This window comes from Portunus trituberculatus, chromosome 11 (genome assembly GCF_017591435.1).
Source record: "Portunus trituberculatus isolate SZX2019 chromosome 11, ASM1759143v1, whole genome shotgun sequence".
In the NCBI taxonomy this organism is placed as follows: domain Eukaryota; kingdom Metazoa; phylum Arthropoda; class Malacostraca; order Decapoda; family Portunidae; genus Portunus; species Portunus trituberculatus.
Window position 1 is genome coordinate 354,306 of NC_059265.1, and position 12,511 is coordinate 366,816.

General features: G+C 44.9%; 1 pseudogene; it reads left to right on the forward strand.

The window, feature by feature from the left end:
* Positions 1-5,542: 5,542 nt before the first annotated feature.
* On the forward strand, positions 5,543-12,238 carry LOC123502266 (annotated as a pseudogene).
* The last annotated feature ends 273 nt before the right edge of the window (positions 12,239-12,511 follow it).

Here is a 12,511-nt window from a genome sequence, read left to right on the forward strand (position 1 = left end):
GAGCGCCTGCTCTGTGACTTCCTGGACGACCGGACTGCCAGGGTTAAGGTTGGGTGTCACCTTGGCCCTGCTTTCCCACGGAGTCCCACAAGGAAGTGTACTGTCCTCTACACTATACAGCATTTATACCAGCGATTGCCCAGCCTCACGCACTGGCATTAATGTACTGTATGCTGATGATATTTCTCAGGTAGTACCACCCAGGCCGCTCCAGCAGGATGGTGAACGCCCGCACCAGCAGAGAAATTACCGCATCAATGCCTTTGAGAGGGAGTGGAGGATCAGAACCAACATCGCCAAATTCACGGTCATACCCTTGCCACCAAGAACCCTGCCCAACTACTTGTAGATGGGGATGATGTAGGGTTCAGCCCCAGGGGCTCACTCCTGGGACTATCGGTGTCCTCTATGGGGTACACCAGCCACGTGACCCAGCGTGTGGTCCGAGTGAAATCAGCTCTGACCCGGCTGTTTTGCTTCAGGGACTTGGCAACTGGTCTCAAACTCCAGCTTATAAAGGCTCTAGTTCTTCCCATACTATACTATCCTCCTGTTCCTTTGCATGCCTCTCCAAGACAGTGATCAGCAGATTACAGAAAGTGCAGAACAGCGCCTTGAGGTTTGCCTTCGGGACCAGATGGGACGACTTCACCAGCTCGGCGTCGCTTCATGAGGCCGCGTCCCCCAGCCCTCAATGTCCGCCTCTATGATTTGGCCGCCAAGTTGTGGCAAAGGATGGAAGACGAGGGATGGGATCAGTACCCGGCGCTGAAAGCTCTGCACGAGGATACTCCACACCAACAACATGTATGGTTCCCTAGAGCCTAAACCTTGAAGATGGACCGCCAGAACCCGGTACAGGTGAAAATATTCTTTCCTCAGTACATGCCCTACTTTCTGCCCAGTAAATGCATAATCAACCCCTTCCCCCACCCATAACTCAACTTGTTGTACTGCCAGAGATTTTTCCCCAGCAGACCACCACCACCGGCCTGCCTGACCATCTTCACCCAGGACTGCGGATGCTGATGGAGAGAGCAAGTCTATCCCCTACTGAGAGTCGAGGACCACGCTGATACGGATGCAGCGGCGTAGTGGAGTTACGGCAACCCGGGACACTGCCGGGACTGATGTCGCTCCCCCGGATGACACCGACGGCAGCCTGAGTGCCGGTTCCTGCAGTGTATCTCCCTCAGCCCGTGTCCTGAGTTGCTGAGACGCCAGCCACGTCGCAGCAAGGGGTACAGGACCTCCGGAAGCTCGCAAAACTCCCGGCAGTGGGGTTGAGCCACACAGACGCACAGCTGAGGGTCTGGCTGGGACTGATGCCGCAGCCGCGCCACCAAAGGCCCCCATGAACAACTCCCCACACACCGACGGCGAAACTCTCCCTGCCACCAACCACGGCTGCAGGGATCACCGAATTGGACTTCATGAAACACCAAAGTGACTCAATAACCTATTGTGACGTCGAACCAGACAAGACATTAATTAAGTGAACATCTAAAACCTCTTGTGATTTAAAAGACACAGTTTCACAGTTTTTGTTGTATATATGTATATGCTTTATACTAACTCATCCACAACAGCACACGGGTGGTTTTCGCCAGGAGCTCTGGTTTCCACCCTGAAGACATCTGCTGTCTGTGGACAACATGAACAACCTGTATTTCTGTATATAAGACTTCCTTTACATCATATATGTAAGAAAAACCATGTATCTACACTAAGACCATCTCTATGTAACCTCCATCTCTCCTTCCCTATCTCACAGCAGTATGGGTGGTTTTCCTCCGGAACTCCGGTTTCCACCCTTGACCCATCATGTACTGCCCTGTGACATTCATTACTTACAGTAGCAGGCCGGACCGCCCGTCAACTTTCTACTCCTATATATTTCTGTATTTCCTCTCTTTCTTCCAGTGTACCAGTTATGTACACTTCCACCCTCTCTTATGTAACCCCTCTTTCTAAATAAACTTTTGAAACTTTTTGAAACTAAGATGACACTCACGTTTGCGTTGAGTTGCCATGTAGTCTTTTGGGAGGGTGTTGGGTGAATAAAGTGCTGACATGGTTCACGATTATTTGCCATGATTGTACTGTATTCTAAATGTTAATTAAATTATTGAAACATTTTAGATGCAGCCTTTCTAAAGATTTCAAGTCCCAAAGTGTATACTTTCAATTAATGTTTCTCTAGAGACAGATATCGCCGCACGGGTCATGTCCGCCTGAGAGCGCGGTCCCCGCAACACATACCTGGCCGCTCGCCACAATTAATTTTCATTTACCATTTTTGATAAAACGAAACAAAAACCATTATATGTGTATAGAGTATTTTTTACTCAGCATCACCCAAACTATCATATCCTGAGTAAGTACCACAACTCGTGAAACACCCTGTATATAAGAAAAATAGAAATGAGGAAGAAAGGACGAGACAACGAACTGATGGCAGAAGCAAGGGAAAAAAAAAAAATAATGAAAGGTCAGAGGAAGAGAGGAAAGCATTTTTTTTTGGAGAATTTTAGAAGACAGGATAAGGAAATGGTATATAAAAGAGAAGGAAGAGAAAAGTGGAGCAAGTTTAACTAAAATGATAAGAGGAAGAGATTAAAAATGATGTATACTTAGATGGATTTTATCAAGTAAATTAGAATTAAGAGATTACATAAGAAAAGAACCAGATATTGTATGTCTGGCTGAAACAAAATTAAAAGAACCAGATATTGTATGTCTGGCTGAAACAAAATTAAATGAGGCAATCAAAATAGATATGGATAATGGGTATAATATGGAAGAGAGACAGAGTGGGTAAAGGAGGAGGAGTCATGATGATGTTAAGGAAAGAGATAGTGGTAAACCAAGTGGAATGTGGGGAAGGAAAAGCAGAAGTACTGTATACATATTAATAAAAGGAGCAATCATTGTAACATATGTGCCACCAAAAACAAATTCATGGACTAATCAAGAATATAAAGACATGAAAGATGACACAATAAGGAGTCTTACAAGAATCATTAAGGAAAGGAGAAAAGTGATATTAGAAGGAGATTTCAACTGTAAGGAGGTGGACTGGGAAAATTATGAAAGTGGTATGGGGGAAGAAGCCTGGGGAGATAGATTCCTGAACCTAATGACAGATAATATGATGGACCAAAGAGTAAAGGAAAACACAAGATTCAGAGGAAACGATGAGCTGGCGAGATTGGACCTGGTTTTTACAAGGGATATACAAATGAACGATATAAGATATAAGTGCCCATTGGGAAAGAGTGACCATGTAATATTAGAAATGGATATAGAAGAGGAAAGGAAGATAGAGATGAATCATACAAAGGAGACCGATTAAATTACAGAAAGGCTGATATTGAGAATCTCAAGAACTATTTTAAAACGTAAACTGGGAGGAGATGGAAAACTCAGAGAGGGTGCAAGAGAAATATAACTTATTTTTGGAAATATATACAAAACAGGAGTCAGGAATATGTCCAAAATATAGACCTAAAGAAGGAAGGAAAGAGAGATGGAGCATGGAAAAGGTGGAGGAGAAATAGAACCAGAAAATAAGGAAAACTTCAGCAGAAATGAATATGTTAAGGTGAGGAAGAAATTGTGAAAATGAAAATAACCAAAATTGTTCTACAGATTCATAAATGGAAAAATAAGGCAAAAGAAACAATAGAAAGGTTAAAAGGAGAGAATGGGATGGTGGAAGACCCAAAAAGTATGGCAGAACTGTTAAATAGTAATTCAGGAGGTCTTTACTAAGGAATCCAAATTTGAAAGACCACAGGGTAATAGAGACAATCTATATGAAAGAGATTAAAGCAACCAAGCTTGAAATAAAAGAGTTAATGAAGGAACTGGATGAAGAGAAGGCAATGGGACCGATGAAGTCTCAGGCAGAATACTGAAAGAATGTAGGGAAGAACTAGCAAGTCCAATATACAACATCATAAAATGCTCAATAGAAAATGGAACAGCACCAGTAGAATGGAAAAGAGCTGAGATGGTTCCCATATATAAGAGCGGAAGGAAAGAAGAACCTTTAAATTACAGACTGGTATCACTAACTAGTGTAATATGCAAGATGTGTGAAAGAATAAATAATAAAGACACAATGGATTGAGTTTCTTGAAGACAACAAATTATTATAAAATAGCCAATTTGGTTTTAGAAAAGGTCGGTGTAACTAATTTATTGAGTTTCTACTCTAGAATAGTTGATAGAGTACAAGAGAGAGAGTTGACATTATTTAGATTTAAAAAGGCATTTGATAAAGTGCCACATGAAAGATTACTGGAAGTTAGAGGAGAAGGGTGGCTTAAAAGGAAGCAGTTAGGTTTGTTTGTTTGTTTAGAAGATGTTTTATTTTTTTTATTTTTAGTTACATATTTTTTTATTTTTGTCTTCATTGCGTTTTTTTGTTGTTGTTTGGTTTTATTGGGTTATTTATTCATTTGTTAGTTTATTTTTGTTTTGTTCTATTTTTGTTTAATTTTGGGGTCTGTCGTTTGTCTTGTGTTCTGTTGTGTTGTTCTTGGCTTGTATTTAGTTAGTGTTTCCTCTGATTGTTTTGAGTTTATTATTTTTGTGTTTTGAAGTAACATTGTTTGGCTTGTTTTGTTCATATTTTTTGGAGTAATGTTTTTATTTCCATTGTTCTTGATTGGTTCAGTATGTTTCTCTATTTCCCACCAGTGACACAAACTTAATACTGAATTTGAGTGCTTGGTGATTCACAAGGTCAAGATAGATTCACAAGGTTAGTAAAAAAGATCACACGTAATTTATTTCGGTCACTCTTGAATTATGAAGCAAAAAATTGACCTGTAGATATTGAAACAGGTGAAAACTATCTCTTATTAATTAGAAAGATACCACAAACACTCAGACACTCAGAAACGTAATTTTTTTCGGTCACTTTTGAAAATAAAAGAAAAGTATACTTACATTGAGAGATGAAAGCTACTCTGACAATTGAGATAGATAAAAACAGACAATTTATTTCATCCACACTTGTAAAAAAAAAATAATAAAAATGAAAATTAGCCCAAGCAATTAGTAAAAAGATAAGACGGACAGTTTATTTTCAGCCATTTCTAGAAAATCAAGGCAAAACAACATATAAACATTGAAATAGATCAAAACAATCCTGAGAAAGACAACATAAGACAATTTACTTCACCCACTCTTGTAAATTATACAAGACAATAAACTTAGACATTGAAATAGAAGAAAATAACTCAACAATTATTAAAAATGATAAGACAGGCAATTTATTTCACCCACTCTTGTAAATATATATATATATATATATATATATATATATATATATATATATATATATATATATATATATATATATATATATATATATAATAAAAATATAATAATAAAAAGACATTGAAATAGATGAAAACAACCCATAGAAAGATACCTTACTTTACCCACTCTTGTTGATTAAGCAAAAAAAAAAAAAAAAAAAAAAAATAATAATAATAATAATAATAATAAATAAAAAAAAAACAATAAAAAAACAATAGATTCCAGAATACATGAAAACAAGCCAAATTTATTTCAGTCATTCTTGTAAATAAAACAAAAATATAACCAACAGACTCTGAAATAGATAAAAATAAAGACAACCAAACAACCTAACCCACTCCCTCCATGTGGCCCTCACAGGTGGAGCAGGCGGCCAAACTGAAGGCAGAGAAGATCAAGATGGCCCTGGAGAAGATCAAGGAGGCCAATGTGAAGAAGCTGTTCATTAAGGCGTTTACCTCGGACGGCTCCACAAAGTCCCTGCTGGTGGACGAGAAGATGACAGTTGTGCATGTGACGCGACTTCTGGCCGACAAGAACCACGTCAGAATGGATCCAAAGTGGGCCATGGTGGAGCATATTCCCGATCTTTACATGGGTGAGTTGCAGAAATAATCTCTCTCTCTCTTTCTTTGTGTGTGTGTGTGTGTGTGTGTGTTTTATTTTTCATTGATTGATTGTTCTCTTCAGTACTGGGACACATTTTTACCTTAAGATTTGTGTACGATTAGACCATTTCATTGACGTTAGGAAGGGTCTATGGAGGTCAGAAAGATTAATGGCCACAGTCTTCACTATTCTAATCCCTCACATAGTTTCTGAAGGTGTAGAAAGTCACCAAATAGTCACCAGAATGACTATGGAAACGGGTCATGGTACTGAAGGATTAACAAGGATATTATTTGTCGAGAGAGGTGTTTCTGTGACTGTGGTGGTAATTTAAGAGGTTAGTTGTAAAGCTCTAGTGATGGATAACAGGAATTCACCAGATATCCTTATATGAGTGAGGTGGTGGTGGTGGTGTGTGTTGTGTGTTGTGGTGGATGTGTTGGTGTTATAGTGTGATAGTTTATTGTGGTGTGGACTGGACAGGTGGTGTTTGATGATAGTGGTGATGTGTTAGTAACAGAGTGGTGGTGGTAGTGGTGTTGTGGTATGTTGTGTGTGGTGTGTGATAGTAGTTTATTGGTGGTGGTGTGTGGTGGTATTAATAGTAGTGGTGTTATGGTGTATGGTAGCAGTGTGCTGGTGTGGTGTATTGTGTTGTTGGTGATGGTATGTGGTGTACTGGTGGCGATGTGTGTTGTGGCAGAGTGCTGGTGATGATGGTGGTGATGTGCATGGTAGTAGTGTATTGGTGGTGGTGTGTGGTAGTGGTGTTTTTTGGTGTTATGGTGTGTTGTGAGGGTACCCTGTGTGCTGGTGGATGGTAGCAGTGTGTTTGTGGTGTGTGGTGTTAGTGGTATGTTGGGTGTTATGGTGTGTGGTTTGATGGCAGGATTATAATGTGTGATGTGGCTAACCTCACCTCACCTCACTCTAACCGTGCCCCTCCCCACAGAGCGCATCTACGAGGACGACGAGATGTTGGTGGAAAACCTGCTGCTGTGGACGAGGGACAGCAAAAACAAGCTGCTTTTCTCGGAGCGACCCGACAAGTACGACCTCTTCCTGCGACCCGAACACTACATCCTCATTGGCTCGTCCTCGGAGAAGAACTCGGACCTGGATGACGAGGGCAGGAATACTCTGGTGGAGGCAAGTGGTGGTGGTGGTGGTGGTGGGAGGATGGTGTTGGAGGCAAGTGGTGGTGGTGGTGGTGGTGGTGGTGGGAGGATGGTGTTGATGTTCTGGTTTAGACTTTGGGTTTCTTGGGTTACTTTTTGGTCTGTATGTTTGTTTTGATTGATTTTGTTTTTTCTTTTTCTTTATTTTTTTTATTTTTTTTTTTTTTTTTTTTTTTTGAGTGGAGTTTTGTGTTAAACTTTTTCTTTTTTTTTTTGTTTTCATTATGGACTTTTATTTATTCGCTTATTTGATTGATTTTCTTTCTTTTTCTTCTAAGGTCATGTTTTGTGTTGTGTTGGGGTCTTTCAATAATGTATGAGGTCTAGATTTTTTTTTTTTTCTATTTTTCTTTATCTTCATATGTATCTATTCATTCATTCATTTTTATTTATTTATACATTAATTTTTCGGTTAGGTGAATTTAAGTTTTGTTCTTTGTGTTTTATAATGTGCTAGATATTTCAATAAGTTTGTGAGATGGTCTGTATTCTTACTTTTTAATTATTATTATTATTGCTGTTATTGTTGTTTTGTATCTTTTTCCAGTTCTCAGTTTTTGGTCATCTTTAAAGGAATACTGGATCTTTCTTTTTCTGTCCCCAAAACTTTTTCTTTGATTTAATTTCTCCACTGAGCTTTCACAGTTTCCTCTCCACTCATTCCACCTTTGCTCCACCGGCAGGAATTCTTCTCCAGCACAGGGGTGGGAGTGCCGGAGGTGGAGGGGCATCTGTTCCTCAAGTCGGAGGGGAAGAAGGTATGGAAGAAGTACTACTTTGTGTTGAGGGCGTCTGGCCTGTACTACTGCCCCAAGGGGAAGTCCTCTCGCTGCTCCAAGGACCTCGTCTGCCTCACCACCTTGGAAGTCAATCAGGTCTGTGTGCCTTTGTGTGTGTGTGTGTGTGTGTAGGAGAGTAGATCTGTGTGTGTGTTTATGTACAGCAAAGTGGATGTGTGTTTAGAGAAGAGTAGGTGTGTGTGTGTGTGTGTGTGTGTGTGTGTGTGTGTGTGTGTGTGTGTGTGTGTGTGTGTGTGTAATTCACTGTTTGATCTGCTGCAGTCTCTGACGAGACAGCCAGACGTTACCCTATGGAATGAGCTCAGAGCTCATTGTTTCCGATCTTCGGATAGGCCTGAGACCAGGCACACATCACACACCAGGACACAACTCCTCGATTTACATCCCGTACCTACTCACTGCTAGGTGAACAGCACCTACACGTGAAAGGAGACACACCCAAATATCTCCACCCAGCCGGGGAATCGAACCCCGGTCCTCTGGCTTGTGAAGCCAGCGCTCTAACCACTGAGCTACCGGGCTGTGTGTGTGTGTGTGTGTGTGTGTGTGTGTGTGCGTGTGCTTTACTCCTCACCTTACTTCATTCAACATATCAACATGACTTAACGTCTCCTTAATTTTTTCCATTCCATTTCCTTTCACCTTCATTTTAACCTTATCTTGTATCATCGTGCAATGCTGTGTCTCCATTCCTGACTCTCCTCTGCCTACAGGTGTACTACGGCGTGGGGTGGAAGAAGAAGTACAAGGCGCCCACAGACTGGTGCTTTGCCATCAAACACCCACACCTCCAGGCCAAGAGCAGCAAGTATATCAAGTACCTGTGCTCTGAGGATCCCGAGACTCTTTCACAGTGGGTCATGGGCATCAGAATTGCTAAGGTGAGGCTGGGGAGAGAGAGAGAGATGAAAAGAAATACTAGGAAAATATTTCATGCCCAAAAATCTCCTAAACTAAACTTCAATAAAACATCAGGATGAGAGAGAGAGAGAGAGAGAGAGAGAGAGAGAGAGAGAGAGAGAGAGAGAGAGAGAGAGAGAGTAGTGGTGAGTGATTTGTAAGATTGAAACAGCCAAGATATAATCACAGTGAGAGGAAGAGGAAAAGATTGAAAGATGGAAGGCAGAGATTGAAATATTGGATTGCAAGAGAAGCAGGTTTGAGTTTAGAAGTAAGAGGTGACAGACAGTTGATAGACAGTTGAGATAGAGGACAGGTTGGATTATTAGAACTTAGAATAATTGTTATTAAATAGATCTGGTGTTGGTAGTAAAAGAGGACCCAGATGAGAAATGAGTGTGTGTGTGTGTGTTTAAATACTTCTTAAGGTACATGTGTGTTTGTGAGTGCATTACTTATTGAGGTGTGTGTGTGTGTGTCTACAGAGTGGGCGGCGGCTGCTGGAGAACTACCGTGCGCTGGTGGAAGACTTGGCCCAGGAGGACATCGACATGCTGGCGTCCTCTCGCTCCTTCAGCATTGCGTCCATGGCTGGCGGGGCGGGGTGGGGCTGGGCCAGGTGGAGGGGGAGGGGGTGGGTCACACGGCACCTCCCAGGCCACCACACCGTCATCTGAGTCCCGCTCCCTAGACTCCTGCCTGGCCCCCAGCCTGGCGGACGGCGATGACGACGCGTCCTCCTCGGCCGGCTCGTCGTCGCAGGACACGCCGGTGAACACGCTGGGCCGGCGAACGGATGGCCCTCACAGCGGCTCCTCCAGCAGCTCTAGCGGGTGTCTGAGTGAGCGCTCGTGGGCGGGCACGCCGACAGGGGAGCAGGGGTTCGAGGCGGAGTTCCCACCACAGGGCACCATCAAGCGCAAGCCGCCTAACAACCCCAAGCTGCCCTCACCTCCACCACACGCCTGCTGGTCAAGGAGGTGGAGGGGAGGAGGTGGGAGGCGCGAGGCTCGGCCGTCAGGCAGAGTGTGCGGCGCTCTCTTTCAGAGGAGGTGAGCACACTGAGACGCCGAGCCTCGCAGGGCAGAACTGCCTCCACCACCTCTGTCACACCCAGGGATGATGAAGTAGACTCCTCCCTCCCCTCCACCCCTGAGCTGACGGAGGTGCTGTTGAGACCCTCCTCCCCTCCCCGGAGCTCCTGGCCTCCACCCTTAGCCTCAACTCTTCCCCACCCCTGATGAGGCCTCCTCCCCCATTAACCCCAGTGACCTCATGATGGCCAGCATGACCTCCCTGCCCCCTCCCCTCCCAGCCCACCAAAACCATCTAGTCCACCCAAGGCAACCTCCCGCCACCCCACCTCCCCATGCCAGCCTTCCACCCCATCCCGGTGCACCACACCCTCCCCATGGCCTGCCCCTCCCCACCCAAGCCCAAGGGTGTGGGGTCCCGTGTATCAGGCTGTCAGCCCTCCCAGCGTGGCCCCCAAGCCCCGCAGGGATTCCGGGACTCCCAGCCTATGCCTCCCACCCTTCCTGGCCGAGCTCCGTGCCCACACCGCCTCTACCCATCCCCTCGCTCCCACCTCACCCCCTCACCCTCCTCACCCTCCTCCCCATGCTGCCACTCTCAACGGTGGCTGGCATCCTGACTCTCCTCTCCCACCACCCCACCAACACCCCGCCCACCAGACACCCCACAAAGGCCCCACACCCACAGCATCCCCACATCAACCAATCTATGCCCACACCCCACCACACCCTCCACAACACCCACCACCACCACCACACCAAACACCACCACCACCACACCCACCACCTCCACCCCACCAGACACCCTACCCTCCTCCTCCACCCCACCAGACCCCGCCCACCCCCACCCCACCAGCCGGTGTATGCCCAACCACAGAAGAGTCCACAGAAGAAGGTGAAGCGCATCACCTTCCTGGACGACGTGCAGAACATCCCCCCTGCCCCAGAGTCCCCCACTGGGCGGCCCCCACTGCCCCGCCGCTCAGACTCCACCCGCCTGAGCAACCCGGGACGCCTGGACAGCCCCGGCAACAAGGTGACGCCGCGGTCCTTCCTGAACAACTTGCAGCGGGTGATGCAGAAGAAGTGGCAGGTGGCGCAGAAGTGCAAGGACTTTGACAAGATGCCCCATGAGGTGCTGGGCTTCCGGGACCCCATCCTGCCCTCAGAGGCGGAGCGCAATGTGGGGGCCTGGATACAGGAGCACTATGGCAGCCTGTACGAGAACCTCTCCCCCCATGGCCTGCACCCTGGGGCAGCCCAGGGGGAGGACCGGCCCAGCCGGGGCCACAGCCACACCTTGCAGCCCTCCCGCCCCCATAGCACAGAGGACCCCACCCGGGCAGCCCAGACCATGCCCGGGAGGAAGCGCCCCCCACCCCCCGCCCAAGCGCTCGATTCCACCCACCTCAGCTCCCGGCAATGACAGCCCAGCCCATAGCCCTCTTGTTAGTCCCCAGGGTACAGCACCCAGCCTCGCCCCCTTCCCTCCCCTGTCCCACCCTGCCCTGTCCTGCCCCATCCTGCCCCCACCTGCAGTCTGACTGGGGCCAGCTGCTGTTGCTGCTTCCATGGCTTGAAAAGTCAGTCAGTCAGTCAGTCAGTCGGTTGCTTTGGTATTTCCATTTGAATATGAATTTATATTTCTTAATGTTCTTATTGATGTCCGAGAAGTTGATGGTAGCATTAAGGAGCGGCGAGTTGTGGTGACAGTGGGATGGTCCTTCCAATGGTGCTACTGTGGCTGGGGACACAGCGGCGGCGTGGCGGCGGCTGCCCTTGGTGTGGTGTGGTGGTGAGTGGTGGGTGAGGTGCCTCACAGACACGGCCGGCCTTGGTGGTGGTGCACCGGCCTGGCAGAGAGTGGTGGTGGTGGCATTGGTGTTGGTGACAGACACACACTGGTGACAAGCTGAGATGAACCACAGGGAATAAAACATGAACCCAAACATAGAAAGCTAAACAAATCCAGAAACTTGAAATGTGGTAAACCAGTAACAGACTGCAGCATTAGAGTTAAGGCATAGATGAAACAAAACATAGACAATAAAAGCTTTACTCAGAAACATAAAGTGTGGAAGAACGGAGAAACAAACTGGAATGTATGGAAAATTAAGACATATATGAAACAAAATGTAAAGAAAAAAGACAGGAATAAAAAAAAAAATTGACATCTAAATAAAATGAAAATGTTTGTATATTATAAAAAACAACTTGGAGATTTACAATACTGGAAATAAACAATACGTAAGAAAATTAGAATAAGTAAAACGAAACACGGAGAGAAAAAAAGAAAAGGAAGCAAAACATAACAAACTAATTAATTGGAGAGGAAAAAAAATGTCTTGAAATGTTAAAAAAAAGTGTATATTGTAAATGGAGAATCAGTTTTTTTAGTATGTTTTTTGTAAAGTGGCGTGTGAACCTCCCTGGTGGTGTGTGACAGACAGTAACGGGAGAGTGATTGAAAGTTTTTTACCATTTTTACTCTACCAAACTCTACCAATTATTTTCTATTGTCTAATGCGTTGGATGATGTGCATATATTACAACTACTACTACTACTACTATTATTACATCGTTATCATTGCTATTTTTTTTTTTAAGGTTCTGTTCTTTTTCTTTATCTGTCTGTCATTATTCATCATTTTTTGTT